Raw genomic sequence first — 27,475 nt, 5'->3', positions numbered from 1 at the left:
AGACGTGAGTCCCATGCTCTCCACACCACTGGATTCAAGCAAACAGGGCTGAAGACGGCTGGAATGCCAGAAACCGGTCCTCGGAAGCTTGTTTCCGGTCCAGGGAAGGCATGGCTTGGCAGTTCGGGCTGGACTGTTCCCATCAGGCACAGGGTCTGACTGATTTGCATATGGCCATGTCTGAACTGGGGTGGTGTGGAGTGTAAAAAAACGATGGATTTTGGCCCAGATCTCTGTACTGGGGTGAATGTATGACATTGTTCTGCATTCTGTCCATCAACTGTGGTTTTTGCATTTGTCACCCCGAGTGGGATGGGTATGCTCAGACGTGAGTCCCATGCTCTCCACACCACTGGATTCAAGCAAGCCGGGCTGAAGACGGCTGGAATGCCAGAAACCGGTCCTCGGAAGCTTGTTTCCGGTCCAGGGAAGGCATGGCTTGGCAGTTCGGGTTGGACTGTTCCCATGAGGCACAGGGTCAGACTGATTTGCATATGGCCATGTCTGAACGGGGGTGGTGTGGAGTGCAAAAAAATGATGGATTTAGCCCCAGATCTCTGTACTGGGGTGAATGTATGACATTGTTCTGCATTCTGTCCATCAACTGTGGTTTTTGCATTTGTCACCCCGAGAGGGATGGGTATGCTCAGATGTGAGTTCCATGCTCTCCACACCACTGGGTTCAAGCAAGCCGGGCTGAAGACGGCTGGAATGCCAGAAACCGGTCCTCGGAAGCTTGTTTCCGGTCCAGGGAAGGCATGGCTTGGCAGTTCGGGCTGGATTGTTCCCATGAGGCAGAGGGTCAGACTGATTTGCATATGGCCATGTCTGAACTGGGGTGGTGTGAAGTGCAAAAAACCGATGGATTTAGGCCCAGATCTCTGTACTGGGGTGAATGTATGACGTTGTTCTGCATTCTGTCCATCAACTGTGGTTTTTGCATTTGTCACCCCGAGTGGGACGGGTATGCTCAGACGTGAGTCCCATGCTCTCCACACCACTGGATTCAAGCAAGCTGGGCTGAAGACGGCTGGAATGCCAGAAACCGGTCCTCGGAAGCTTGTTTCCGGTCCAGGGAAGGCATGCCTTGGCAGTTCGGGCTGGACTGTTCCCATGAGGCACAGGGTCAGACTGATTTGCATATGGCCATGTCTGAACTGGGGTGGTGTGGAGTGCAAAAAAATGATGGATTTAGGCCCAGATCTCTGTACTGGGGTGAATGTATGACATTGTTCTGCATTCTTTCCATCAACTGTGGTTTTTGCATTTGTCACCCCGAGTGGGATGGGTATGCTCAGACGTGAGTCCCATGCTCTCCACACCACTGGATTCAAGCAAGCCGGGCTGAAGACGGCTGGAATGCCAGAAACCGGTCCTCGGAAGCCTGTTTCCGGTCCAGGGAAGGCATGGCTTGGCAGTTCGGGCTGGTCTGTTCCCATGAGACACAGGGTCAGACTGATTTGCATATGGCCATGTCTGAACTGGGGTGGTGTGGAGTGCAAAAAAACGATGGATTTACGTACAGATCTCTGTACTGTGGTGAATGTATGACATTGTTCTGCATTCTGTCCATCAACTGTGGTTTTTGCGTCTTTCTTAGAAAGACGCATGCAAAGGCCAATTGCGTGTGAGCAATAAAAAGCACACACACGAGTGTGTGGTCGGAAGTGAAATTCCTTACTAAAAGCCTCGAAGAGTAATGCATGTGCGTGGCCTAGGCGAGACCTAAAAATGGCAACCCCAAAATTATAAAGCATCTTCATTCGATTCACAGAATCATCAAAGCAGTAAAAAAGAACACATCATTTCCATTAAAAAAATACATAAATAGAATAAAAGACAATATATATATATAAAGTGCAATATTTGACAAGGTATACATTGATTGGTAAAGTGCAATTCCCCTAAAATTCACATACAAAGTGCAACCTCGTTAATTGTAGCAGCATATGAATAAGGGTTTCTGTAGTCTTGCAATCTCTTGATAATTATTACACTTTACATTCACAATTCCTCAGAAAAATACTCTTCAACATCAAAAATGAATATAAATAACAGACCTTTAATGTAATGTAATGTAATGTAATGTAATGTAATGTATGTGTCTTGTAAAGCGCACTGCTGCCCTGAGGCGTCGTGGCGCTGTAGACCGCTGGCTATCCCTGTGAGATGGTCCCTACTGGGTATCTCCAAGGTGAAACCAGGCATCCCCGGCGAATGTGGGGGGCCGTTGTAGAGATGAGGCAAGCTAATGCCCAGAGTTGCAGAGTGTGATCCCTGGTTAGAGTAGGCACCGAGGCGAGAATTATCGTGTCCACTGACCCTGGTCCACGACCCTGCCGCGTCAGGAATTGAACCCGTGTCCCAGGCCGTTCTCTGCTTCCGGGTCTGCTGCCTCTAACCAGTGAGCCACACCACACCACACCACACCATAGATGTATAAAGTGCATCAGCCTTACAGAATTTCATGATATGTAGTTTTAACCTTTTGACTGTGGGTTATTTAGTACCTACCATTAGCACCAGATACTGCCAGTCATGGAAAACTGAAATGGGCTTGAGATGTACTGCTGAACGTGGAAATGAAAGTGGGGGACTGCTGCGGCCATCTTGGAGTGTGTTCCTCCCATACAACACCTTCAAAACCTGCCTTTCTCTTCATAATTTTCCGCATTGCTGATGGTGAATATCTCCTATATGGCCTTGTATGAAACGGCCTACCTGATCTAACCGGCTGCAAGAATCTACAAAAAGCCTGTTGCTTCTTGGGAACTCCTCACCTAAAACCCGGCCAATTTGTTATCCAGGTCTCCCTGAGTGTACCCAACCCTTACCAACATGGTTTGTCCTGGTCTGACTGCCTCTGGGGCAAATTCATACACCCTGGTTTACCCCCCTAAACTCTCCAAAACTGCTACAAAAGCCTTCAAACACCTCACCCGGAAAAACCATCCCGAGTCACTGATCTCTGACCTGCGTTTCTGTGTGGACAACGGCACAGTCATCAACAACCTCGTCTTCTACTCCAGAAGAATCCCCTCTTGGCGCATTACCTTTTTTCGCTCCTCCTCAATGTACGATCAACCAAGAACATTCCCTACGGCACTAAGCTCACAATAGCGCCCTCAGCCACCCTAAGAGCTGACCTCACCATCACCCTCTACAAAAGCGGTATTGTATTGATCCAAGCCTCAACTAAAAACCTTAATAAATTTGCAGATCTCTTTACCATCCTCCGAAACCACGTGCATGACAACGGGAAGGCAACCAACACCCGTCCTGACTACCTCCCACAATCCACCTCTCTAAGAGGCTCCAACACAGTTCCTCTTAACCCCCCCAGCTCATCTGCCCTGACATGAGGAAGGCGTACAACACCCGCCCTGGCGATCCTCCGACCCTCCTGCCCCCAACACAGTTCTCCCTAACCCCCCCAACCCATCAAATGGCCTTGGTTACACTACCACACCGAGACCTCAGGTCTCCTCCCCTCTATCTTCCCACACGGTCTCCACGGTTTTTAACACAACACACCCTATTCCCCCCAGTCCTTCTACCAGCCTCATCAACGCAATCGACCAGAGACCTCTGATCTCCTCCCCTCATACTCCCCACTCGGACTCCACGGTTTCCAACACAGCACACCCTAACCTCCTCAGCCCTCCTACCAGCCCCCCCAACGAAATCGACCCGAGGCCCTTGGTCTCCTCCCTTCATGCTCTACACTCGGACCCTAAGACCAGTACGCCTCCTACGGCTTTTGTTGATGCTGATCAAACTAACCCCGCTAACACCCAATCCACCCCCTCTATGACCATTAGCACAGTCAACCCCAGCACCTCTACCGCAGCCCCCCCCTTACACGGATATCAATACTCTACACTCCAGATCCACCAAAATAATTCAGAGCATCCACTTCTCCATCTCCATCCTGGATCTAACGAACCTCCTTCACCTCGCAGAACTCTCCTTCGTTAGCCTCAAGCCTCAGCTGAATTCCACTTCCCCTCCTATCCCAGAGCACCCCAAACACCCACTACCGACATCCTTGAGGCGTTTTCGCCCTCGTAAGCACCTTAGCTACCTATCACAGGAGGAAACCCTTGTCCTTGCCCTCTCCTACAACCTTTCCCCCATCACAACAAATCCACTAGACCTCATTGATAAGGAAATCCTTGACATTCTCCAAGACCATAAAGCAGCCCCATTCACTCTATGTCTATCAGACATGAATGCCGAACATCCCATCCGCACGATCGATATCAACCCTTGCAGATCAGCTCCCCTCCGTAACAGAAGGATGATCAGAAGCAATCTAGCGCCTGTACACCTGTCTGCCCCGACTCCCGACACCACCTCCCTCCCCTCCTTGACTGGACTCTTAATCAACTGCCGATCGGCAGTAAAGCATGCCGCTGATGTATCTGCTCTCATTCTGAACAATAACTCTGACTTAGCTATTCTAACAGAATCATGGCTTAATGATTCCTCATCCCCATGCCTTGACATCTTAATCCCCCCCAACTACAACATTGCTAGGCTAGACAGACAGCATAATAAGAAAGGTGGTGGCATCGCCTGCATCTACCGCTCTAACCTCCTTCTCACAGAGCTTCTGGCGGATACCACTGATTCCTTCAAATACCTAGCCCTCTCAATCTTCTGTAAAACCACCCAACTGTGCAACCTGCACATCTTTTACCACCCCCCAGGCATGAACGACCCCTTCACTGACCATCTCATGGAAATTCTCACAGCTAAGAGTTCCTCCAACACCAAAGACATTTTCCTCTGTGATTTCAAACTGCACTGGAACGATCTCAAAGATCCTCATGTCAACGCCATTAAAGACCTCCTGACCGACCAAGCCCTGACCCAAGCTTGTTCACTCCCAACTCATTCAAAAGGGGCCACTCTTGACTGGATCATCTCTAAGGAGGCAACCGTCAAGCTTATATCTATAGACCCCTGTGACTGGTCTGACCACCACGCCATCGCCTTCTTTCTACCTGGCACCCATAAGATAAGGACACCACAACCGGTGCTTCCTAAAATAGGGGGTGAGAAAAACAAAGAACCTGGACCACAAGGAACTTGAGAAACGCTGCAAATCTGCCCCCCCCCCACATATCACATTGGTCAGTGACCTCAATGATCACTACTCTGCAACTATGTCAAACATTCTAGATGACCTAGCCCCCATTAAACTAAAAAGAACTCAAATCAAAGATAGAAACCCATGGTTCACTGGTTCCCTCAATAATGAGAGGAGATCCCTCCGACAAGCCGAAAGAATCTGGAGACAACACCCCTAGGCCGCTCACCTAAAACTTCTCCGCCATGCCAGAAATACATACAACAAAAATATCCTCAATTCAAAAAAAGAGTTCTTCGGAGCGGAACTAGGAAATGCCCAGAACAGACCACGCAAACTCTTTCAGCTGGTCAAACACCAATCAAACAAATTGGCCAACACATCGAAAGAAAACCCCAAGTCTCTCATCCCATCCGAGGAATTTTTCTCTTTTTTCGCAAACAAAATCAAAAACTTAGGTAACGAACTTAGCTCTGCCTCACTCTCTCCTCCATCCCCTGACTTTCCGCAACCTCCCCCCCTGCCTTTACAGTCCTCACCTAAGAATCAAGCATACTGGACCGATTTCTCATTCTACGACAAAGACTCTGTCGCCAAAATCCTTTCCACCTTAAACCCTAACAACCATTTCAACGACCCACTCCCATCAAACTGTCTTGTGACCGCCGCCCAATCCATTATTCCTAGCTGGACTGCGATAATCAATGCCTCCCTCCGGCAGGGATCAATCCCTGACTCCCTGAAAGCGGGCCAAGTCCTTTCCATTCTGAAAAAGCAGTCCCTGGATCCAGCCTCCCCAGATAATTTCAGACCGATTTCCAACATTCCTCTCTTGGCTAAAGTGCTGGAGAAGTGTGTGCAACTGCAGCTAAGTCACCACATCAACAACTTCCACCTACTCGATGACTGCCAATCTGGTTTTCGTCCTGGACACAGCACCGAAACCACCATGCTCCACATCATCGATGATGCCCTTCACGCCATTGACCAAGACAAAACCTGTCTCCTAATCCTCCTAGATCTATCCTCGGTCTTCGACACAGTCAACCACGGGATACTACTTGAACGCCGCAAATTTAGGATGGGATTAGATGGCCGTGTCCTTGACTGGTTTTGTTCCTTCCTCCAAAACCGATCTCAGAGATACCTAATCAACGGTAACCTGTCTGCTCCGTCCTTGGTCACGGTGGGAGTCCCTCAAGGATCAACCTTGTCCCCCACCCTCTTCAACCTCTATCTAGAGCCCCTTGCCGAAGTCCTTCGCACCGCAAATATCTCCTGCCATATGTACGCCGAAGACACTCAGATTTACATAAAAATCTCATCTCTCGAGGAGATTCTCTCCCTGAATGAGGCCCTGAAGCTGATCGTCCAATGGCTCTCCTCCAACCAACTCAAACTCAATGCAAAGAAAATTGAGTGCCTCCTAATTTCCCCGCCTAAAAGCAACTCGGAAACCTAGTCATGGATTAAAGCCATCACAGCCTTAAACTGTACCCCGACCATTGTTGATTAGGCCAAATCTCTGGGATACAACTCAATGGACAAATCTGCCAGATTCCACCTGAGCTACCTATGGAAATTGAAACCCTTTCTTGACGCTCCCGACCTAAAACTGGCATTCCAAGCACTAGTTATTTCTAGCCTGGAATATGACTGTTCCACCCTCTCCGGTTTACCCAAGATCTCCTTAGCACCCTTAAAAGCCTGCCTCAATGCAGCAGCCAGACTACTTACCGGCACAAGAAAATTTGATCACATCACTCATCACCTGAAAGCGTTGAACTGGCTTCCTCTTGAGGCCAGAATTCACCTCAAGCTGGCATGCATCACGCACAAGGCCCTACACTCTAACTCCCCTGCGTATCTTGCACAGAAACTGGGGATATCCAGAGGAAGCAGAAACTCACGATCGGCCAGTGCCCTCCTACTCCAGCCTGCACAATTTCGGAAACAAAAAACCTATAATCGGGCTTTCACTGGGGCTGCACCAAGAATATGGAACTCCTTCCCACCCGCCATTAGAAGAATCCCCTCTCTGGCATGCTTCAAAAAGTAGGCTAAATCCTTCCTCATGGGTAAATTCCTTAGCTAAAACCCGTCCCACAAACACCTCAGAGACTATTGCCTCCTTCGACCAGGCCCCACCAAGAAACCTGGGGGTCCTCAGAGACTGTAACATTGACTATCCGTGTATGCTCCCATCAGGTGGGTATGCAGTACCCACCCTCCCTAATGTACACTATTTTTCTTGTGTTCCATGTCTATTGTATGACTCCTTGATGACTTCTTTGACTATGTAAAGCGCTCTGATACCATAACGGGTCAAGTTTGCGCTCTATAAAACACCAACATAAATAAATAAACAATTCCTAACCAAGGCCCTAGCATCATACTTTGACATATTCTTTCGCTTATTAGAATTTTAGACCTCGGGGCGTGGCTTGCGCGCCGGCGACTGAGGACGTCTCTCCCGTGAGCTCCGTTTCGGACTACCCGCGGATGCCGTGAGAAATCGTCAAAACCGCCCTCCGGACGGTTTTCTTGCTGGATTATAGTGTCGGAAGGTGGGGACTCCACGATGCAGCACTTTGCCGACCGAAGAGAGTGCAGTTTCATGGACAATTTGTGTTGGTAACTATCTCTTCACTTCGTAACACGAACGGCCGCCATTTTGTATGCCGCCGGTTCGTGTGTTTTCTCTGCGCTGTTCCTGCTCTTTCTCCCTTCGTTATGGCGCTAGCTTGGCGTTGATGCCGCATATTATCCTGAAGAGAATGAACAAAAAAAGTGCTAGTACTGAGTCTTATTACAAAATTACAATTGTATCCAAAGCCAATAAATATTGAATTATCAGCCGATGACTGGAATTAATCCATCATTATTTATTTTAGTTTTGGTAGAAAATTATTTTTAGGAAACACAACAAACCATTTACAAACCTTGTTTTATATATACATGTGTGACAGAAAGAAATTTACAAGAACCCAAACACCATTTTTAGACATTAGACAAAAAATGAACCCATTTCAATCAAGACACAACCGTTCTTCATACACATTCACACTCCTTCAACTGAGGCCTCTGACTGATGGCGCCCTTTGCTTCGTGAGCGACCCGTGCAACACGCCTGGCGAGCCTGACTACAGCCCGCGGTGAACGCGATCGCTCCCGCCTCGCTTCTGTTTAAACTCCTGCCGCCGATTGTTGCCGCTCTTGGATCTTTAAGCGGCCCGCACTAACACCTCGGCGTGACTCACTGAAGCCCGCGGTGAACATTCCCGCTTTTGACCCGTTTTTGAAACCTGGGCCGCACGCAACCCTTCCTTTGTGACAGAAATTCCAACAATTACGATGCACACCAGTTAAAACTTGAACGAGCACCACAAGTCTTCCTGGACCCACGCCTGCATTTATAGCGCATGCAGACTTCCTCTACTGTCTGCATTGCAATTATCCTCACACTCAGATTTGACGATCTGGTCCTGAAGAGAATCGGACAAAGGGTCCGATTCGAAACGCGTCGACCTTATCATTTGTGTATCTTATGTTTGCTCTTGGGTCTAAATAATTGCATTTTTGGTATAATTGTTTGATATTTAGTATTTGTAACAATACTTGTGTTTCTAACATTGTGATTGGTTCTGCACTTTTGCTATTGACCCACCTTCTATTTCTTTGGTTGTTGTCTTGTGCCATATGTTTTTTCGTTTTTATGGAGTTGAAGGAGTGTGAATGTGTATGAAGAACGGTTGTGTCTTGATTGAAATGGGTTCATTTTTTGTCTAATGTCAAAAAATGGTGTTTGGGTTCTTGTAAATTTCTTTCTGTCACACATGTATATATAAAACAAGGTTTGTAAATGGTTTGTTGTGTTTCCTAAAAATAATTTTCTACCAAAACTAAAATAAATAATGATGGATTAATTCCAGTCATCGGCTGATAATTCAATATTTATTGGCTTTGGATACAATTGTAATTTTGTAATAAGACTCAGTACTAGCACTTTTTTTGTTCATTCTATTCTCAGACTCTGCTTTACTGTAGGTGAGTCTAAGCCCTTCTTTGTTGTGCATATTATCCTGAGTCACTCATGAGATGCTGTGGATTATTTTTCACTTTTGACGCTTCTCCCACACCCCAATTTAAAAGCGCACTTTTTTCTCTGTGGTGAAACGACCGCCATTTTGTGCCTCTGGATGCCGAGCCTTCTGCTATTGCCTTGCTCAAGAACTGCGATAAATGTCTCAGCGTTGTTCTTTTGACCTCTACTGACCATCGGTCTCCTCCAATACCTTAATGCACTGTCTATGCTTACTCATGAATGTCTTGGTGCCCTATTTCATTTAATCTGACACTCCATATTGCCGTGACGGTCCGTCACAATGTCAAGCCTATGAGTTAGTGGTTGCCTCCTGTTTGACCTCGTGTGGCTGTTATTTCATTCGCACACTGATAAATAGTGTGTCTCAGTATCCTCTTTTTTTTGCCACAAGGTGTGCCCCTACCGACTTTGGGCATCCACAATCTATTTCGTATTCAACATCACTATTGGTCATAGCTTCTTTTCCTCATCCAACATCATGGCAAATGTCTCTACTTCGCCGAAGTTATCGCAAACTGGAACAAAACCTAAAAGACCAAAGAATGACCCACCCTTACCTATTAAATCTTCGACTAATCCTGTTCTGGACTCAATCCTTGAGGAGGTGCGTGGTCTCCAACCGTTTATGTCTGCTACCAATGCTAAGCTTCAGCAGATCGAGGAGCGCTGGGTGGTCATGGAAAATAAGGTTTTGAACTTAGAACAACGTGTCAGCGATGTCCAAGACCTCTCAACCAAGATTCCACTTTTGGAACAAGAAATCCACAAACTCAAATTACACACCGAAGATTTGGAAAATAGAAATAGACGCAACAACCTACGCGTTTATGGTGTTCCAGAAAATTTGGAGGGGTCCGACATGGTCTCTTTTATTCGGAAACTTCTTCAGGAACTTTTGGAACTCTCTCCATCGACTCATCCTCTCAACATCCAGAGAGCGCATCGTCTTGGCCGTATTAATTCCAATGCAACCAAACCACGTGGAATCATCATGTTATTCTTGGAGTTCACAGAACTCATGGCTGTTCTAAAAGCCGCCAGGGCCAAACGTCGTCTCCAGTGGTCTGGTCACAACATCTTCATTTCCCAAGACCTCTCTTCTGCTACCAATGCTCGCCGTAAGGAATTCCTGAACCTTCGCCCCACGATGAGACAACTCAACATTCAGTATGGAATTCTTCATCCATGTTTCTGCAAGATTACACATAATGGGCGTACCAAGTCGTATGATGATCCCCAGAAACTTCGAGACTATTTGATGAGTATCACACCGTCCACCATGGAAACTGCCAGCTAATGCCTTTTCGTCTTTCAATGTTTTTCCTCTTCTAACGTTACTGCTTTAATCTATATATTTTCTCTTACCTTATCTCCCCTTTCTATTTTGTTCTAAACTCTCTTCTCACATCCTTGTGTTTATCCTTTCTACTATGTCCGTATATGGTTTGCTCGTGGGTTATGTCCTCTCTCTGGTGTACCCGCGTCTCACGTGTTTTGGTTACTGTTCTCTTCTCAGATCAAGCCTTTGTGCCTTGACCTGTTTTCTATTTCCCTCTCTCTCTTTATGTATCTTCCCTCTTTCTTTCTCTTCTCTCTCTTTCCTTGCTTCCTTCTTCTCAAGCTACCTCTGCTGGTTTATTTTCTTCTCCGTTTCTTCCTTCCATGCTATTTGATTTTTCTTTCCCTTCTTCAAATAAGCGATTTCCTACTCCAATGTTTAACCGTTATTTTTTGTCTCCTCCTATATAGTGATCTCCCTGCTGTGTGTTACCTCCACTCTTCGCCCATTCCTTCCTCCTTCCGACATGTGTAATTTTGTCTCTTGGAATGTTCGTGGTCTTGGTCATCCTGTCAAGCGTCAGAAGGTATTGTCTCACTTAACCAAATTTCATTCACAGGTTGTCTTTCTTCAAGAGACTCATTGCTCGGACACTGATTCCCTTAAATTAAAAAGACAATGGGTGGGTCAGGTTGTATTTTCTCCTGCGGTCAACAAAAAAGGAGGGGTTGCTATATTATTTCACAAAGCTTTAAATGCACAAATTATATCCTCTCAAAATGATGATGAAGGTCGTTGGGCAATGGCAAAGGTTGTTATTCACAACAAGACGATGGTCCTATTGAATATTTATGGCCCTGTTCGTCCAGACCCCAAATTTTGGAAAGACATTAAATTGCTTATTGCATCCATTGATTGTCCTAATTTCATCGTTGCTGGTGATTTTAACCAATGGTTGGACCCTTTTTCAGATCGCTTGTCTTCGAGTAAATTTCAACCTGATAAAACCCATAAAGCTTTTCAATCTGCCATTGCCTCTCGTCCTCTATATGACTCGTGGAAAGTGTGTAACCCTGATTTACTGGAATATACTTTTTTTTCTAATGTCCACCATACTCGTTCACGGATTGATTACATTATGATTAGTAAGTCTCTCCTTCCCTCCCTTCAAAAATCGGTTATTGGCTCTATTTTTATTTCTGACCATGCACCGGTTTACACTACCCTGGATTTATCCATTAGTCCCTCCAATTTTAGTCGTTGGAAATTTAACTCTTTTCTTTTATCTGATGCCACTTTTATGAAAAAATGTACTGAGTTTTTTAATGAATATTTTTCCTTTAATGACCCTGTTGATACTTCTATTCCTAACACTTGGGATGCTTTTAAGGCTTCTTTTCGTGCTTTTACGATTTCCTATGTTTCTACCAAAAAGAAGCTTAATAAGCAAAAATATGAAGATCAACTTAAACATATTAAAACCCTTGAACATTCATATTTCTCCTCCAAATCCCCATCTGCCCTTCAGGACCTGATTCATGCCAAAACAGCTCTCAATAAAATTATAACTAATGAAGCCTGTCACACCCTCCTTAAAATAAAATCTAAGTACCATGGGGGTCAGAACAAAGCAGGTAAAATGCTGGCCAACTACTTGAAAATCAAATCTGAACGCAAAGCTGTCGGCCCAATTTTTAATGATTCACTGAACAAACTGGTCACCTCTGATGAAGACATTGCCGAAGTTTTTCACAATTACTATCAAGCCTTATATACAGATGATACTCACCCTTCTGACGCTAACTTAACAACTTTTTTTGAAGGCCTTCCCCCCCCCCCCAGACCTTCCTGTTGAATTTACACACCTAGAACGTGAAATTACTCTCCAAGAAATTACCTCAGCTATTCATTCCCTTAAGAAATCAAAAGCCCCTGGTCCTGATGGCCTGCCGATTGAATTTTACTCCTCCTTTCATTCATTTTTTGCTCCCAAACTCCTTCAATTATTTAATTCTTTTATTTTTGAAGCTAAAGCCTCTGGGTCATTCTTAGATGCCCTTATTGTCATCATCCCGAAACCTGATAAGGATCATTCCCAATGTAAGAATTTCCGCCCCATATCCTTAATTAATTATGATTGTAAAATTTTTGCTAAAATCCTTGCCTCTCGCCTTGATTCCATTATCCCTCGATTAATCAATACGGACCAGGTGGGGTTTGTTAAGGGCAGACTTGCTGCGGATAATGCCCGTCTTTTTTCCAATGTCCTTTCTCACAGTAAAAATGTCAAAACCCCATTAGCAGCCCTTTCCCTAGATGCTGAAAAAGCTTTTGATCGTATTAATTGGCAGTACATGTTTCAAACCCTTACTTGGTTTGGTTTTGGCCCGAAGTTTATAGCGTTAGTCCGACTTCTTTATTCCTCCCCTCGTGCCAGTATTTTTGTTAACAATCAATTTTCCAGATTTTTTTCTTTAACAAGAGGCACGAGACAAGGTTGTCCCCTTTCTCCTCTATTATTTATCCTCTGCCTTGAACCCTTTTTACAACGTATTCGTTCTAACCCTCATATCACTGGTTTAAAATTCTCCTCTGTCGACACTAAACTCTCAGCGTACGCCGATGATGTCCTCATTTACATGTCTAATCCTGAATCTTCCCTCCCACCCTTTTTAGATGAAGTTCAGTTATATTCCTCAATATCAGGATATAAGCTTAACTTATCCAAAACAGAAGTGCTTCCCCTTAACTCTTTGTGTTTTCAATATATGTTTAATGATACTGATTTTGCATGGTGTCCTTCTAAAATTAAATACCTCGGCATATGGTTTTCTTCCTCTCTAAAAGATACCCTTAAAATAACATTTGATTCGTTAATTAAGAAAATTCAATCACTTCTACAGATTTGGTCTCCCCTATTTCTCTCTTGGTGGGGTAGATTAGATACCATCAAAATGATGATTACCCCTCATGTTTTATATACAGTCTCTATGCTTCCCTTCAAAATCCCTAAATCCTATTTTTCCCGTATCAATTCAATATGCACAAAATTTTTGTGGAACAATAAACATCCCCGCATTGGATTACATAAGCTGGTTCGTCCTAAAAATGAAGGTGGTGTTCGTTTCCCTGATTTTGGCTCTTATCATTCTGCCTTTCTTATCAAACAATCCTTCTCCTTGGCATATGATTTCCTTGATACTCCTGTTCCTAAGGGGGTGCTCCTGGAACGCTCTTTTTTGAAAGATTTCTCATTTCAACATGTTCCTTTCATGTCAAATTGTACCTTTATATCCAAGTATCCTATTTTGAAATATTGCCAATCCACCTTGCAAAATGTTTTTACCTCTTCCCTTTCCCCTCTACAATGTTTTTTATCATCTGTAGTTTGGTACAACAAATTTCTTAGATATAAAGGTAAATCATTTTACTTTAAACACTGGAAAGAAAAGAATATAATGTTTGTACATCAATTTTTTCTTGATTCTACTCTCCTTTCTTTTGTGGATCTACAAAATAAGTTTAACTTACCCTCCTCTTTTCTTGCTGAATATTCTATTATAATCTCTGCTATTCAATCTCATTTATCCTCGTTATCCTCTTCCTCTGATTCTTTTTCTTCTTTTACTCCTGTCACTCCACTTTACCCTCTTTTTTCTACCCAACAACCTAAAGCTGCTCTTGTATATTCACTCTTATTATCTAATTGTTCTGTCCGATTTAAGTCTACAGTGGAGACTGCTTGGGAAACTGATCTGGCTGTCTCCTTTGACACTGCATTGTGGGATCGTATATGGTCTCGACTCTTCAAAGTTTCTGTTGCTGCACGCATTACCCAATCCCTACTTTTTATTTACCACAGAGTTGTTATTACACCGGTTACTATACATAAATTTTCTCCAACCTCCTCTCCTCTATGTTGGTCCTGTTCTAAAGATCCTGGTACTCTACAACACCAACTTTACTATTGTTCCCCAGTTTTATCTTTTTGGACTGATGTTTGGAATATATGTATGAAAATGTTATCTCTTTCTTCACATTTGTCTTTCATACACATATTTTTAGGTTCGTTATCTGATGATATTGATATTAGTACACCCTCATCTGCTAAGTTGTTAGATCTTTTTATTGCACTTGCATTTAAAGTTATTTTGTCATGTTGGAAAGATAATTCTAAACTCTCGGTCCACACATGGTGGAATTATATATGTGATGAACATAGAATTTCTATTGCCTCCTCTACCTCTATTCCTTTGAAAATTAAATCTGATTTATTATGGCTTCCCTTTACTTCATATCTCTCCTCCAATCCTTCTCCCCTACAGCGTGCTCCTTGTCCCTCATGATCCCTTAATTTTCCTTCCTTTTTCTCCTCTCTCTTTCCTCTCCTCTTTCCCTGTCTTCTGCTTTCTTCCATTTCTTTTTTCCTTCCCAATCCTTTCCTTTCTTCTTTCTCCTTTCTATCTTTTCATACCTTTCTTTTCTCTATATAAATTCCTGTAGATTGTTGTCTTTTAATTATTTTTACACCCATATGTACTCTTTCCTAATTTTTCATGACATGTTTTTTTTTGTATCACCTTTTAATGCTTAATAAAAATTTCTTAAACAAAAAAAAAAGAATTTTAGACCTCGCTTTGATCTAATAAAGTTGGCTGACAATAAAAATCTGCTTATTCCAAATGCAACCAATCTAGAGACATTCGTTTTCAAGATGTGCAACATTTCGATGTACTGTCTAGTACCAAGGTTCGTGCCCAAGGGCCGTATCCACCTTTTCCTTGGAGTTTCATAAAGTGTGCAAAAGAATAAGACATGGGCAATATCTTCTTCTCTTCCAAGGGAACACTCAGTACAGATACAATCATTGCCCTCACCAACCTTTTTACCCCACCTAGATGTAAATTTCTTAATTTGTAACGTACCATATCTGAATTTTAGGTAGAGTATTTTGGCTAGTAGGGGCTCACTCTCATCCAGAAATGGTTCAAAGGAGGGGCTTGCTTTAAAACTTAAGAACTGGTTTATCAATGGACCATATCTAAGGCTTAGAGTGACACTCTGGTCAATGAAATCCAGAAGATGGTCTTACATTCCTGTTTTGACTCAGGGGTAAATTGGGCCGGGTGTTCCCATTACTTGGTCAAGCCCAGACTCAGGAGCCACCTACGGATATGGATCAGCCATGGAAATGTGACAAAAGTGTCAAGGGCAATCAATTCACTTAATGCCTACTTATATATATGTAACTCTTCCGTTGTCCATATTCTAATCTAATATGAAAGAGACATCTATGTAGCCCTATGCTCAATCCGCTTAATGCCTAAATCCAGCATCAGAGGGATCACCGGAGTATTTTGTGGACGGGCAATAAGTCTTCATGATTTTATTCTCCCCTAGAGTTAGTGGCGAGAGAGCCCCCCCTTCCCATAGTTAAGAACCGTATAATGCAGCTGATTGGACCCCGGATTTATAGACGAATAATGCAGGAGTGATTGCCTTTGATATTGTTGAAAAAAGTTTTTTTACGATTGGAGCTGCTTTTTGATTAAGAATAGATATTGATTTCACAATCTGAGGATTCCATGAAAGTTTAGAGTCAATGGTCACCCCCAAATATACGAAATTTGAAACACGCTCCAGACTGACTCCATTTAACTGCATCTTATTTTTAAAACATTTATGGGGTCTGATGGTCATGTACTTTGTTTTTGTTGGGTTGATTTCAAGTCCCTTTTGACTACAATACCCATTCAGCGCATTTAAGAGGTTTTGGAAGCAACCCCAAAATGCTTTACTTATAGGTTTGGGAAAGTGGTGAGTAACTATAAATGTAACACATATTTCCCACTCAAACAGTATAAATTCTGTCTGGAAATCATCCACCAGTGATCCATACTAACTTGTATGTGTGTATTCAAAATATTTTTGGAAAACCTTTATTTACAACACAGTAGTACACAGCTATTCAGCCATACATCCCGAAGGCTTGGCAGCAAAACTTTATGCAGTGTAATTGGTGCACACAGAATACCGTACAGAATCACATGAGGTTTATTTTATAATATAAGAAAAAGGAAATAATATAACAACGGAAAGCACCAATAACGGTGCGAAAGGGCAAGGCAAGAGAAGTGAATACGGCATCGCCCTATTTCGGGGCAGGGTGGGCTTATAGATGGAATAGGATACATGAACAGGTCACATGCTTAGACATCGAGGTGGGGAAGGAAACAGGACATTATGTATCGTTAATTCAGCTGGACTCAAGGGCTAAGGGGACAGTCGCTCATCCAAGGGCGCTGCATCCGGCGGAAGGCAAACATCACCTCTATATTCATTCCAGGGCCCCCAAATCTTATTCCACTTTTTGGGCCTACCCCTGGCAACATACACAGTTTTCTCCCGGAACATGCACCAGTCCATGTTAGCCTTCCACATCTCCACTGTGGGGGGCAAGGCCGCTACCCATTTCTGCACAATGTCCCTTTTAGCCACCATGTTACCCAGGGTGACCCACTGTGTTTGCGAACTGGTGTAGTCCGTGGGGCCCAATACATTTAATAGACAGCGTCGTGCCTCAGCGGGCAGGTCAACTCCCGTCACTTCCCTCATCACTATGTGTATACACCTCCAATATGCAGCCACCGCCCTACATTCCCATATAATATGCATGAATGTCGCTAGGGAACCACACCCCCGTCTACAGAGACCATCCTCAGAGTGACCCATGTGGACCAGCCGGGGGCCGGTGACGTAGACCCTATGCAGGATTTTCAATTGTACAAGTTGCAGTCTAGCCGGGATCGCCACCTCCTTCGGAGATGAGACCGCACACTGACAATCCTCGTCATCCAACTCGATCCCATCGGGGTCCACTGATCTCGCACCCCTAGCAGAAGGTCTGCACGAACGTTAATGAGTTTCTTATAGGTCAGTGAGATAGCGCTGTCGGGCATAATGCCGTCCAGCAACCTGTCTTCCAATGGGGAGGATTCGGGGATCTTGTCACCTTCCGGTATAACTGCCAGGAGGGCGTGTTTTAATTGAGCGTACCTAAAAAACTCCCTCTCCCCCAGCTGAAATTCTCTTTGTAGATCCTCAAAAGGCTTGATCTGACCCCTGGCAATCATGTTTTCCACCCTAGAGATCAAGTCCCAGCGGTCAAACCCCTTCGTGTGCCATAAGTTACCCAGCAGATCGGAGTCATAGAGTGCAGTCATCATTGTGAGCTTGCCTTTCCATCCTTGTGCCTTCGTCACCGCTCTCCAAATGTGGACTGACGTTTTAGTGGGGCCTGTCATCCTACCATCCAGAGACCTAGAGTACAGAGCCCTGTAGTATTTCCCATCACCCAGTAGCCACCGGTCCATGGCAAAGCCCGGGTTTACGGCTGGTCCATAGAAGCCGTGGTTAATGGCCACCAATTGAGACGCCCAGTAATACCTGCGGATGTAAGGCAGCGCAATACCTCCGTCATACCACGGGAGAGTCAGTTTGGTAATAGCGATGCGCGGCCTACCATCCCAGAGCAGGGCCCGCTGTAGGCCCTCAACCTCTCTGAAATATCCCGACGGGACCAGATCCTGGGTATTCTGCAGCACGTACAGAAATCGGGGCAGGGACATCATTTTGAACAATGCCGCTCGTCCGAGCAAGGAAAGCTGCAACTTCCGCCATCCCTCCACATCACGCCGAAGGCGCGCGAGAGGGGGGAGCAAGTTGTTCGTTTAGCGTACCGTGGGGTCAGTAGAGATATAGATGCCCAGGTATTTAAACCCCTGTCTCGCAACCTGTATGTTACAGTCCCGTGGGAGTCTTGGGACCTCACCCCTCAGGACATACAAATGAGACTTCGACCAGTTAATGACGAGTCCAGAGTATCTACCGAAGGTACCCAGGACATCACATACCACAACAAGGGACATACACGGAGAGGTGAGGTACAAGAGGATGTCATCTGCGTACAGAGACACCCTATCCTCAAACCCGGGGACCACTTGATTCCCTTAATGTACGGATGCCCTCTCAACCATGCCGCCAGAGGTTCCAATGCCAATGCAAACAAAAGAGGGGACAGGGGGCATCCCAGCCTAGTGCCTCTACCAAGGGCAAATGGAGCCGATGCGCCGCCGTTAACCGCCACCTTAGCAAGCGGGTTGGTGTATAGGAGCTTGACCCACCCTATGAACCCCGGACCAAACCCAAACCTTTCCAGCACCGCCCACAAATATGGCCACTCAAGGGAGTCGAAGGCCATCGTGGCATCCAAGGACGCCAAGACGGCCGGCTCCTGAAGGGTGCATACCCTCGCGAGGGCCCCATGAAGTCTTCTCAGATTGAGGGCGGTGTTGCGATGTGGAATAAAGCCCGACTGGTCCGGGTGCACCAAATCGGCTATCGCTCCAACCAGCCGGTTGGCTAGCACTTTAGCCAAGATCTTGGGCTCAGCATTAAGTAGCGAGATTGGACGGTATGACCGACACAAGTCCCTGGGCTTCCCGTCTTTATGAATGACCACAATGATGGCCAGCCTCTGATCAGGGGGAAGGGCACTCAATTCCCGCGCCTCTAGGAACATAGCCCGCAATGGCGAAGCGACGAGGTCCGGTTTGATCTTGTACAGCTCCACTGGGATACCGTTGGGGCCAGGAGCCTTACCGGAACGCAGGGAACGTATGCCTTGCAATAAGGCACCAGAGTCCTCTTGCGACATCTCGGAAGCCAAGGTGTAGACGGACGAGAAATAGCCCGCGAAGGCAAGAGCAATAGCGCTAGGGTCGGTGACAATCACGCCATCTTCCCCCAGTACCTCCGGGACAACGCGGCTAGCCCTCTCCTTCTTATCTAGCCAGGCAATAAGCTTCCCAGCTTTGTCTCCAACCTCATAGATTCGTCCCTGTTGCTCCCTACCCATGGCCTTCGCCGCCTCAGTGACAGTGGCGCGATATTCTAACTGTTTGAGTGAAAGCGCATGCAGGAGGTCCGGCGTCGGGCCGGTCTCCAATTGGGCGTCGATCGTCGCTATGTCGGACTCGATAGCCACTACGTCCACGTCTCTGCGTCTCCGCACTTCAGCAATAAGTGAGAACGCCTCCCCCCTCAGGACAGTCTTGAATGCCTCCCATAAGGAGACTGTGGAGGCAACCGAGCCCATGTTTTCGGAGAAATAGAGCTCCATGGCTTTGGCCAGGAGTCCGCGAGTTTTGGGGTCACGAAAATACCACGGGTTTATTGGCGCCACCCTTTCGGCCAATCCAACATCGAAATCGAAGGACACCCAGACCGGAGAGTGGTCCGAGATGCCCCTCGCCATCAATCTGGCCTCCGAGACCGCCGATGCATGGGCCGCTAGCGTCAGGACACAGTCAATCCTGGAAAGGCTACCGTGAGCCCCTGAAAGGAACGAGTATTGGCATTGGGTGGGATGTAGAAGTCTCCAGCAGTCAACAAGTCCTAAGGTGTCAAGAAAGTCAGGAAGCCAGGTCTGCGCGCCTCGGAGGTCTCTGGATGGGTGCCGATCTAATGTCCCTGAACCTACTGCATTAAAATCGCCTCCCAAAAGAAGCAGCCCCTCGGGAAGACCTAAAATGGTGCACCCAAGATCTTTAAAAGTGTCCGTCTGTAGCCCAGGGGGGACATAAATCGAAACTAGAGCCAGAGTACACCCCTCCCACCTCCCTGTGACCGCGACGTAACGTCCTCGCTCATCGACCACCTTCGAGTCAATCTCTAGGGGGAGGGTAGAGCGCACCATAATCCCCACCCCCCGGGAACCCGAAGAGAACCCCGAGTGTGCCACCATCTTAAAGCCTTTTCTATTAAGTGCGTAGCATGTGTTTACCACCAAGTGCGTTTCCTGCAACAGTATTACATCCGGCACACACCTCTTAAACATTTGCAATACAATACCCCTCTTAACACGATCCCCCAGCCCGTTGGCATTCCAGCTTAAAACAGTCAATTTCCTACCCCCCATCGTCGAAGTCCCCACCCATCCTGCCCACGACGGGCACCGCCATTACATGAACAGAATCATACAGCCAATTGCCTTGCCAAGAAAGAAACGAAGAATAAAGAAATGCAACCCAAGAACGAAAACAAAAAACCCGGCCGCCCCCCACACTGCACCCCTGCATCAGACTAAGTAGCCCACCCAACTCGCAGTGTGCCTGTCGCCCCTAAAAACTAATCTACGAAAAGCCCCCGAGGAGAAAGGATGTAACCCTATCCCCCCCAACCCTCCAAACAGAAAAGTACAGGGGAAGCCTCCTTATAAGTTCAGGATTACCAAACCAAACAACTGATGGTAGACCCATTGTCAAAAGAAGAGTACTGTGGCCAATCTTCATTCCTGTCGGTCTTGGCCGCCAGTAGCTTCGTCCGACCGTTCCTCTGTATCTGCACGTCGCTGGGGCAAAGTGTCAAGCCAGTCCGACACCACCTCCGGCAAGTCAGAAAACCAAGCCCGGCCACCATGTTCGATCCGCAGTTTAGCTGGGAACAGCATAGCGTACTTCATACCCATGTCCCGTAGTCTTCGTTTCACTCCCATGAAACTTTGTCTCAGTTTCTGCACGGATTGGGTATAGTCCGGAAAGAAGTTAATGGCAGCGTTCTGGAACTGCAGAGGCCCACCGCTCCTAGAGGCCTGTAGAATGGAGTCACGGTCCCTAAAGTTAAACATGCGGGCGATGATGGGCCTTGGAGGGGCACCATCCTTCGGCCGACCCCCAGGCATCCTATGCGCCCGTTCCACGGAAAAGAACTTACTAAGTCCTTTAGGAGCTAGGTGGTTCTGGACCAGATCTTCAACGAAGAGGTCAAAAGCCGAGTCTTCGGCCCCTTCCGGCACACCAATAATGCCGACGTTCTGCCGCCTGGCCCGTCCCTCATAATCCTCAAGCCTCCTCGCAAAAAGGTCGTTGGTCAATTTCAAGTTACGGACCTCGGTTTGCAAATCCGAGACATCCGTAGTGAGGCTGGAAGTCTTGATGTCGAGCGATTTGACTCGTTCGTTCGTTTTGCCCAAGTCCGCTCTGATCAGATTGATATCAATCGCTAGAGTGTCCACCTTGTGTGTCAGCGCTTCGTGCTGCTCGTGCATTTCGGCCTTCATGCCTTCAATGGTGCCCATTATGTCGCGGAGCGTGGGTTCTTGAACCTCAGACGACACCTCCCGGTGTAAATCCTTAGGTCTAGTGGATGCACCAGGCGAGCCCCTCGGCTGAGCGTAGCGCTCCATGTTGTTCGACTGCGAGTACGTAGTCTTCCTGCTGCCCCGAGGCTGTGATTTGTCAGCGCCGCCCTTGCCAGCCATTGTTGGTCTCCGGGCCACCTCGCCAGTCCACACGACGGGCCTCACCAGGTCTCCTGTGCCCGAGACGAGTTGTCCCGCACTCCATCCAGCATGTGCTTACTCCGCCACTACGCTAGCTCCGTTGTGAGCCGGAGCAGCCAGATCCATGCCTAGTCACCTCCGCCTAGCAGTGTCGCAATCACCGGCCCCGGCCTGAGTTGGGGTCCCTCTGCAGTCCGTGAACTTCCACATGATGTAACTGCGCCCAGGAATGTCGGATTTGGAATCGGACAACGGGACCCGTGTCAGCGTCGGTTCATCTTCAGTATTTCACGAACATCGGAGAGGATGTGTGACAGGATTAGTACGGAGGATCGGAGGGTCGTCGGAGCTCCGAGCTCACGTGGCCATCTTGGTTGCCCGCGAAGCTCCTTCTCCATATACTCCTTTATTAATCGATTCTATACCAAATTTAATTTCTCAATTCATAGTCCAGTAAATGTATACATCACAATGACCACAAATACATCAATATTGAAATACAATTCATTGTCATGAGCCCCACAACCATTTCTGGTACCTGTATCTCATTCACACACTTCATTCATTCATAACAATTCACACATCATTCAAGGGCCTTCTTTTATGGAGAAGTGTGGCTCAATGATTAGAGCTGCAGACCCTGATGCAGAAGTCTAGCCCGGGACCAGGGTTCAAGTCCCCGCCTCGGCGGATCTTGGGCTCAAAAATTCCACGGACTAATTCTCGCCTCGTGCCTATTCCAATCATGGAGTCCCACTCTGCAACTCTGGGAAATAGCTTGCTTAATCTCCACAACGGCCCCCACAACGCTAAGGATGCCTGGCCTCCACCTTGGGGGTGCCCAGGAGTAGACGCCTCACAGGGAAAGCCAGGATGGGTTCCACAGCGGTATTCGTACAAGCGCCTTGAGACCCTTGCGGGTGAGTAGTGCGCTATATACAAGAATCAATTTACATTTTACATTTTTACATTTTTTATCCCCAGATCAGGAAAATAGATTTTTTTTTCATTCAGCCGGGTAGAAGTACTTGAATCTCAATAACAACTATCAACGCGCGTTTCAGTGGCTTTATTTATTATTGTGCTACCTCCTTTAGAATCAGCATATGTTAAAAAGATTTCCTCCATAGCCGGAAAGACAGGGTTTGTAATTAATATCTGTAGGATACAATGCAGTCGCTTCAATATTTCTCCTGGATTATTAGGTTTTTCTTACTCTGAAACTATTAAACACAATTTTTATGACAGGACTTGTAGTAGGTGGACTATTGGTGGTGTTGCTAATTGTATCGGTATAGCAATAGTGTTTATTTGTATCGCTAATCTCGTCCAACAAGCTTAGAAGGTATTTTGTTGGTTTTCTGTGTGCAGGTGGTGAGGATAGTGGTTGAGTATGAGGTAGTGGGCCATGCAGTTCTTTTTGTGGTGTAATCTTGTGTAATAGACAAGAAGATGTGAAGCCGAGAAGAGTGTTGTGTTGTTTATGTCGTATGTATATGTTGTTGGTGGAATGTGCATGTGTTAGGGGTGGTGGAAGAGCATGTGGGTCATGTTTCAAGGCTCTAAATTGTGTAATGGTTGAAAGGCAAGTGGATGAATATTGTTGAGTATGGGAGAAGTTTCTGTTTGGTGTTGTTAAGGTTTGAAAGTTTGGTTGCAAAGTAGGTTTAGCGTGTGTATTATTTGTGTAGGTATGATGATGGGAGTGGGTGTTTGTATTTTGTGATGGAATGTAGTAATAAAATGTGTGTGTGCTATGTTTTGCTTTGAGGAGTAGTAATATGTGATATTTGTGTATTGAGTTTGTTTGTAGGATTTATCTAAAGTACTGGCGAGGACTGAACGTTGAAAAGGTAAGGGGTGATGATGTGTGTTGGAGGAGAGTATATGTGTTGTGTGAGAGGGGATGAATAAGGTTTATGAGTGTTTGTAGTAGATTTGCTAGCAGGAAGAGGTAGCATTTGTGTAGGAGTGGAGTGTAAGGAATGTTTGGTTGTGTTTTTTAGGCTAAAAGAGTAGAGGGATGTGTGTTGGAGGAGGGTAGGAAAGAGGGTTAATGGTCCAGGAATGGGGTTTGCTGGGAGTAAGTAGAGGGTAGAGCTGCTTTTGTGTATGAAAAGGGAGGGTGTGTTTAAGAGGAGTAATTTTATATGTGATGAGGGTTTGTGTTGTGTTGGTGATGTGTGGATTTGAAAGTGGTATACAGCAGATTAGTGGTTTATGTGAGAGTGAAAGTGCCATTGTGTGGAAGTGGCCGTACAAGAGTATATAGAGGTCTTTTGTGGAGTTTGGTTGAGTTTGTTGAGCGATTTAATTGTGGATTGAGTTTTTGTTGTTGTGAATGAGTAGTGTACATTTGGTGAGACTGTGTTCGTTTGTTTGAGGATGTTAATGGGTCATGATGGTGGCTGTACACACACACAGAAACTTATTTTTTCCAAAAAGGATTGTGAACATAATAAAAACAAAGGTTTGTGAACATTATACATGATGACAGAATATAAATGTGCCCTTTCTTTCCCACACAGGTCAAGGTGTAGGATCCTTGAGCATGGCTGCCACACAGCTGCAACCCCTACAGAAACACGCTGACCCACATGATCGGGACGCGCTGTCTCAGGGCAGACAAAGGAGTCTACCTCTCAACTCTCTGCCAACACGCACAGACAGGAATCAGACACTTCCTCTCAGGTTGGCTTCTGTGGCCGTGTTGCAGAAAAACAGGTAGGTCAGGAGCCAGCCACAGGGTAATTCCCTGTATAAAACAACTTACCTACCAGTTTGAGAGTTGTGGGTCCTAAGCTGAGAAATATGCCAAGCGGGACAACATATGTGTCCCCAGCGAAGAAAGTAGGAGGGGTACCTTTACAGGGAGCAGAGCTGGAGAACTTCGAAAGTTGGCAGAGAACCAGCAGCAGTTAAACTCGGCTATTAAAATAGAGCTTCAACAGTTGCAAGCAGGCAGAGAAGCTGTTTAACAAACAATCCAGCTTCAAATGACAAGGCAATTTGCAGCATATGAAAGTGTCAGGAGGCTCTTGCCCAACTTACCCAAGTGATAGCTGCTGGAAGAGTGCACTCTTATATACCCTTTTCTCTTCTGTAAAGTATTCCACAAGTGATGATCTAGAATATTGTTACTGTATTTGAAAGGATTGCTCAGAATGCCCCTAGCTCCCTCACCGCTGTGGACACTACCTTGCCCCATTGTTTAATGAAGGTATGCAAAAAATGCATAAACCCTGATGGGACAACAGATTACTCAGGAAATAAGAAAGCCATCCTGGAACTCCTTGGTTTTGATCATGAGACATCCAGTCAGAGGTTTTGCAGAAGCTGCCTTGAGTGTACTGAAACTCCACACCATTTATTTTTCCGGATTAAAGATCTTGCAGACACTGGTTACAAACTCCTACGAGAACCAAGGAAAAGCTAATGGATGAAATAGTACTGGAGTATATTATTGAAGCACTGCAGCAGGCAATGCAAAGAATAATCCTACAGTATCCGAATCCCACGTAGCAAGGGTTGCTAGACCTACCATTCTCATAACGGAGGGACTACAAGAGTAGACAAGTCAAGATACACTAACCTTGCAGTCAAATCCAACAGGAGTGATACCAACCTTGCAGCTTTGCAGAAACCACACCCACACTTCGCACTATTACAGTGTAGATTAGCAATACACCCAGGGAAAGGTAAAATGGGGCAAGAGATAGAGATAGGCACTGGATATCATCACAATACCTGATTGCACACGTGGTTTTAATCTGTACTGAAGGAGCGTTGATATCTGAAAAGGAGAGACTACTTTTAATCTAACTATTGTGTTGACTCTGGAAGTTAACTTGTATTCCGCATGATATTCCTGTTGAACTGCATGTTTTTCCACTCTCTGTGTGGAAATTAAACTCATTGTTTCTTTTGAACTGTAATTTGATTATAATTGATATTGTAACCGTGAACAATATACTGAGCTACTAGATACTGTTTTCTAAAGAGAGCTCCCTTCAGTGTTGTGCAATAACTTTCCATGGTTCTGCTTATATTCAATAAAACTGATTCATATCTGCAAAATGAAAGGCATTCATTAAAGTCAAAAATTAAAGGCATTCATTAAATTCATGTAGTTTCCAAAAAACCTTGATAATAATATATTACTATTATCATTGTCTTCCTGCCATGATCATCTAATAACAATTTTGTGCCAACTTGATTCCATCTACACCCCTCCATGCTTGTGTCCCCAACGCTACAAGTCCTTGCACCCTTACTCCTTCAGTCCCTCCATGGCCCCACTCTTCTTGGGTATGACTGCAAATCTGTGATGGATCTTCACTGAACTTCAATAATTCCTCGACTTGCAGCACCTATGACTTGGCAGCCTGGGCCTCCTCCCTGACTCTTTCTGACACATCATGCTCAAACCAAGGAATACACTTTCTATTGCCATCCCCACGAATCCTCCACCCAGCTTGATTACCTTATTATACCCTTCATAGATACAACAAGGCGATTGACGTTCACATTCTCCCACGTGCACTGACAGACCATGCTTCCATCACCCTGGCCCTCAGGTCCTCCAGCAACAGCAAATATGCCACTGGTGCCTCAGTGCATGGTCGCTGAATCTGACTTTACGACTTCCTCTGGACACAAATCTCTGACTATCTCACTGCTAATACCATCTCAGTACACTCCCCTATCACCCTGTGGGAGATCCCTAATGGTGACTCTTTGCTGCCATGTCATATCATACCAGACAGCTGCCTGGTCTCACAGCTATAAGGAGGTGTTGTCCCTTGAACATGACTTACGCGCTGCAGAGGATGTCTACACTGCAACCCCGACTGCTCTGTTGAGACATGCAGCAGAACTAAAAAGGCTGGCACTCTGTCAGAAACAGCTAAACACAGCAACTCTGACACACCTTGCCTCACTCAGTAGGAATACGAAATGGAGGATAGAGTAAGAAAGCTCCTGCACATGGAGGGTTTACTCCTACCTCGTCTACTTCATGCTGATAGACAGGGACTCCTAGACCTACCACTATGGCATCCATTTCACCATCTCCAGGCCTACCAACTCTGGCACCATGCCACCTCCAGCTCCATGCGCAGAATCTGGAAAAAGTTATTGGAAGACTAGTGGAGCAACACTGTCTACTCCCACCTCCCAAGCACAACATCCAACCCTGATCAGGCTGCAAAGAACTTCTCCCAGTGGATAACAGAATATGCCGACACAGTCACCCCCTCAATACCAGCCAAATCCAAAGGACCTACCAGAAGAGCCAGCTGTTTCAATGAGGAGCTGAAATCCGCCTAACACAATTGCAGGCAACTAGAAAGGAAGTGGTGCACCAGCACAAAGAAAGGAAACCAACCCACCTTCAAGACAGCACTAAACAAGTTCCACAGCCTCATGAAAAAAACAAAGAAGAACACCCTAGCAAACCAAAGCCAGCGCAAACAGCAGCAAGGAGCTCTTGAGAAGGCAATCAACCAGCAACTCACCAAACACATGGAACGCAACAACCCCCTGGAACTCTCTCAATCCAGATTCAGAGGCAACCACAGCATGAGACAGCCCTGATCTCAGCCACTGATGACATCAGTGTCCTCCTGGACCACAGCAAAATAGTAGTCCTCATCC

This window comes from Lissotriton vulgaris, chromosome 1_1, assembly GCF_964263255.1.
Source record: "Lissotriton vulgaris chromosome 1_1, aLisVul1.2, whole genome shotgun sequence".
NCBI classification, from domain to species: Eukaryota; Metazoa; Chordata; class Amphibia; order Caudata; family Salamandridae; genus Lissotriton; species Lissotriton vulgaris.
This window is presented reverse-complemented; position numbering follows the sequence as displayed.